We start from the raw sequence: 6,251 nt of genomic DNA on the forward strand, positions 1-6,251 counted from the left end.
TGCACTGCATGGATGGTCATATAGGAGTAAAAATGTTTGGAGACTTTTTAAAGTTTATGTATTTTAGTTTCAAACATACTTTCAAAATCTCTAGAAATTTTCCCTACTAGAGAGCAAAACACTCCTTCCCACAAACATGCTAATATATATATATATATATATATATATATATATATATATATATATATATATATAATTGCAAACTGTATATAGCCATAATAGAATATAGCTACTATTTATCAATGACCCACTGGCCTACCAGGTCAGCAACGATGAATCTGTCAGATGTTTGATTAATGTGCAGTAACTGAGAGTTTTTTTCACTGTGCGACATATCAGGTGCCAAATCAGACAATAGCAGTAGTATTAAAGTAGTAAAAAAAATCTGAAACTTTTATTAATTATAGTTTTCTCTATGGTGCAAAAAGTAAAAATAAAATTATTAAAAATATATATTTTTAATTGAATAATATGGTTTCATATTTCTTTACATTTGACTGATGAACCAATATAGACTTTTATTGTCAATTTTATAGTCAACAATATAGACAATATTTGACTTTTTAAATCCCCTTTATCTACTAGCCATCAGTTTAAACAGCAAATAGCTAGGACAGTGTGAAATTGCCTACTGCCCGTGTGTGTATGGGGGGAGGTGGAGACAGAGACTGAGCTACATACCCATCCAGGGAAAGGCAGAGACTAGCTGCCTAGAGCACATCACCACTGACCTACATTTCTTTTAACCCCCTTTTTTATTTCCATTTCCCCTGTATGAACAAACTCATAATTGTGATGTAATGACAAAAAGCAAGCATGACAATAAAGCCAGACCAGTCCATTGGAGATTGTAAGGCACTGTCCTGGAGTGACAGCACTGTTGTTGAACAAAAAGATTTTTCTGGCTATTCAGGAAAGGCCTGAGTGTTGCAAAAAGAAATACATGTAACCTGTGAAGTGGAATAGATAGGTTATAGTGCGTGTAACCTTTGTGAAATCAACATGCAATATTTTGCAATATTTTTATTTGACAAAGTTTTTCACAAACCGAATTAAAAGTCATTCTGACTCACAATCAAAATTTGAACCTTATCTTTTTTTTTTTTAGGGCTGCAGATTTACAGCAGACCTACAGGAAAAATGTAATGATCCAAAGACAGATGCAGCCATACGGTGCCTGAAAACTAGTCAGAGTGAAGGTAAACATATTTGGCAACATACAAAGGCTTAAGAAAGAGCTTGTTGTGCAAAGCTTTTGTATTCTCTTCTATTGCTTTACCTTGGTCTACACTATGTACTGCTGTCAAATAGAATAGCTCAAGAACGTCTAAATTGTGATGTTATTTCCCATAAGTACGTAGTTTTCCTCACAAATGACTAACTGGACTGTTGGTCAGGCCACCTCACTGTTAGTCATTATTTCTGAGAGAAGACAGGACTGAGGTCCAAAGATAGAAGCATTAAACGAGTTGATACATCTCCCTGGTTTTAAGGTTAAAGCATATTTGTGCAACTCTTTTGTCCTTGAATCGACCATCAGGAAGTTAACTTAAATATAATTGGATAACTTTCCATTGAAAATAAAAATTAGGGCACTATTTCTCAAAGGGATTCCCCTTAACTCTCAAATGACACATGCCTTTATATTGTACTCTGGAAACAAGCAGGTGTTTTTTAAAAAGAGAACATTTTACTGGGGAATTGATTGAATACCATATAGGCCTAAAGAACATGATACTTTTTTTAATTATATATACACATGCGTAAGGTGCGTTCGTGTTTGAATCTCTTTCCTATCACTGTTCAACACGATATTTATGTATGTAGATCATAGTTCACCCGATAATTGTCTCCCCTTGCAAATCTACATGTCAAATGTCAACATGCTGAATCTCAGACAAAATCCTCGCTGTAATGAGTCGGAAGAGAGAATGGCATTGGCTTTCAGAGAGAGAGAGAGAGAGAGAGAGAGAGAGAGAGGGGAAAAATACACTTGAGAAATTTACAGAAAGATACCACAAGTGACAGAGGCAATTTTCTGGGAAAAAATTACTTCATCATAATTTCAATCCCAAAAAGAATTGCAAAGAAAGCCCTGAAGGAGCCAAGCAGTGTCACCTTGAAAAATGGCAGTGGAAAAGATCACTAAACTTCTCCACACACACGCAAATGCTCTGACACACACATATACAGATGTACACAAACACACACAATCAAATTAAATATTAAATCTATACTGTTTCTTTATACACAATTTTGTTCTTGTATTAAACTGCTTTGCCACTTTTACAGGGATGCTGCAATTTCTTCGAACCTTTTTTTATACACTGTTACATTATGAACCTTGACAGATCACTTATCAAAAGTATGGTTAAAATTTAATATAATTAGATGGCCTAAGTTTTGCACACTAGTAAATGATCAGATCTAGTATATGGAATCATTTCAGCTGGATGTCAAAATGGCCCAAATAAAGCCAAAGGGACTGTATTATAATTTTATTGCGAGACTAATAAAGTTGGAGCCCATCTCATCTGTATCAGCAAGTAATAAGCAGATTTCTCATCAAAGCTCTTAATAAGACCAATCGTGCAAAATATAACTGCCTTCCCATCAACATAGCACAGAAGCCTGCCAATCAGTTGATTTTAATTGGATTTTTTTCTTAATCCATGATTTTTTTTCTCTTTCACTCTCTCTTAACAAAGCTATTAAGATATTAAAACTAATGTTACATTGAGTGTGTAGTTTTTTTGTATGACACATTAGAATATGCTCATATGCCCTAAGGCAAACTCTCAAAATAATTTCTTCTGCTGATTTAGTTTTCAGAGCCTAATAAATGTTGATGTTGGATACGTTAAGAGAGACTTTTGTACAGAAACACTCTATAATTCTTGCTTTTGAACGATCAGCGCATAACACAACATAAAGACCAGCTACTATATCATCTGTTTATTACAGTGATAAATGTCAGATTAACTTCTGGCAGACGATCAGTCGCTGGACAAGATAGTGCTGCATGAATGAGAAAAAGGTGCTCTAAAATGTTGCTCTGAACCGATTATGCTGCTCTCTGTACCACTTGATGCAGATTGGTCAATCGTGCCACCTAGAGATTAGCCGTCAACCATGGCAATATTGTATATTAGACCACTTATTCCACTTATTATATATAGTAGCTTTGCTCAGGGTGATGTACAGTCAGCCAGTAATTGTTGCAAAATAAACCTCGACAAGGTGATAAGAAGCCCATCGTGGAACGTGATTTAGTTGTGCATTAAAAATCCCAATCCAATTCAAATCCTCATTTGTTGCAGTTTGAATTACCCGAAGCGACCAGATTCTGTGTCAAAGTGTGACCTCTGTGTCCTACATAAACCAAGTTCAAACAAATCGACACTTCTCAGAACTTCTTAGTCTACCACAGATATACACCATTAACTTAACATTCCTTATTCAACCACGGACATAACTCGCAGTTAATAATTCACACCTACATACTTGATTCGCTCAATCGTTTTTAAGGGACCATTATCGCAAATTGGCCTTTCCAATTTATGAATCTAAAGGAACGGATCTAATGGGGGAGACCTTCATCTCTCTACACCCCCAAAGAGGAAGTTTCTGAAGAAGAAAGTCTAATGGCTGCAATACAGCCACCTCAGGGGCTGAAGACTGGAGTCAGAGGGGTTGAGGTAATGGAACATACGCCAGCAGTAGCTGAATTATTCACTCGATCCACTGATGCAATATACACTAACACGCAAAACACACACACACACACACACACACACACACACACACTACTGGCTGTCTGGAGTGAGACTAAATTTCTCTCTTCTCTGATGAGCAACTTGCTGTCGTGTGCACATTTTCAAAGAGTCTCCCCGTGTTTTAACATCCCATTCTTCTCTTTGATGTCTGCCATTTATCTCCCATTTGTTAGTTCCACAGATTGTCACTGTTAAACTCAACACGTTCCCGACTACGGTTGGCCGCTGACCAATCCCAATCTTCTGGCATGATTTTAAACAAAACATAACACCGTTACGGATTCCAGCTCTCTTTTCCTCCCGCCTTCCATCTCTCGCTCATGAAAAACAGATTAAGTTAATGAATTGATGGGCATCTTGCCTGCACAAGCTGAGAGTTAGGCTACGCGGACAAATAAAGTAGCATTACAATACAAGAGCACAGACAGACACAAAGGAGAGGCTGCATAGCTTCCCTATTGTTCGGCTGGGAGAGTATAGAAAGGCTTACAGACTGCTTGTCTCATGAGCCAAACAGGAAACAAAGGGGAACTTGTTGCCAGTGTTGAGGAGAAATTACAGTAGTGTCAGGATGCTTGTAGAGATGTGGGGGGCACCAGACTCATAAACGCACAAACAGAGACATATTTACTGTAGCAAACGTCTGACAGCTTGGGCCGCTGGAGGATTATGGGGCTTCTCGAGGGAGTCTGAGTCTCTGAGAGCCATAGGAAGAGGATGATGATGTCTTTCTTTTATCATCCTTGATATAGATACCATAAAAGCGAGGAATATGTTAGTGATGCAACCGTGGTACAACTTTTGCGCTCTCTGAAGAACTGATATCGTGTCATAGTTTATCATCTCCATACAGAAACTCATTGACCTTTGCCCTCTGACTACTGGCATCATGTTTGAACCCCATCAGAAATCACGTTGGCACCCACCAGAGCCGGGGTCTCACTATATCCTCTTAGCGTCTGCCCAGTCAACGTGTCGCAATTTAATCTTCACTGGAACTGTAGTGTGGAAGCGTATGCTGGGGAGTTTGAGGAGGACTGGTGTGTGCCATGTGTGTGTTTCTAATGACAATGATGGGGGGTGATGAGACCTTCTGTTTTTAACTCTACCCTCCCTCCCTTTCGGCCCTGGCCGGCTTAATCCTGAGTCTAGGAGAGGGATTAGAGGGCACTCGACCATACCAACATCTCACAACAGGCATCAAATCTTAACGCACACATCCAAGATTATGTATATAAGCAGTTTAGTGTATGACGGCTGTAGGAATATTATAATCTGATGGGTGATAATGATCTTTTATACAATTAGATGATGCTGAAAACACACAAGCATGTAAACACAAAGACAAACACATATAAACCACAGACTGTTATACTTTTTTCCTGATAATTTCAGTCAGTTCACTGTTTCTGGTAAATTGAGCTGGTTTATAAAGCAATGACAGAGGTTATATTTGGACTTAATGCAGACTTAAAATGTCTGAATTTCATTGAATTAAATGCTGAATATAAAATCAAGTAGCTGCAAACAAATAATGCTAAAGCTTTTCTCAGAAATAACTTCACTTTTTACAGCATTTTTTTGCAATTATTTTTAACCTGCTGTATATTTCAACACAGTCTCATCCCAACTCGTCACATATTGAAGCTTGGTCAGGACCGTTTTGGCGTCGCTTTTTGACGCTCAAGGTACCCCTTTAGCGTCACTTCTCGACGTAAAGGGTCCTCCATTGTTTTCAGTTGTTTGTCTTAATTTACTGGTTTGCATGCATTTGTAAAACATATAAATAATTATATATACATTTTTACTTTCATTGGAGAACCTAACCCCATCCCTGCCCCTAAACCTACCCACCTCTGAACAATATAAAACACACACAGGCAAATATACAGGTACATGTCAAAAAATTAGAATATCATGAAAAAGGTCAATGTTTTTTGTCTCTCATTTCAGAAAGTGAAACCCATATATTATATAGATTCATTACACATAGAGTGAAATATTTCCAGCCTTTATTTCTTGAAATTTTGATGAATATGGGTTACAGATAATGAAAACTCAAAATTCGGTGTCTCAGAAAATTAGAATATTACATAAGATCAATAAAAAAAGGATATTTTAAACAGATATGTCAGGCTTCTGAAAAGTATGTTCATTTCTATTCACTCAATACTTGGTTGGGCCTCCTTTTGCATGAATTACTGCATCAATGCGGCGTGGCATGGAGGCAATCCGCCTGTGGCACTGCTCAGGTGTAATGGAAGCCCAGGTTGCTTTGATAGTGGCCTTCAGGTCATCTGCATTGTTGGGTCTGGTGTCTCTCATCTTCCTCTTGACAATACCATGTCAGGCGAGTTTGCTGGCCAATCAAGCACAGTAACACCATGGTCATTGAACCAGCTTTTGGTACCTTTGGCAGTGTGGGCAGGTGCCAAGTCCTTCTGAAAAATGAAATCAGCATCTCCATAAAACTTG

Source organism: Barbus barbus (genome assembly GCF_936440315.1).
Source record: "Barbus barbus genome assembly, chromosome: 5".
NCBI lineage: Eukaryota > Metazoa > Chordata > Actinopteri > Cypriniformes > Cyprinidae > Barbus > Barbus barbus.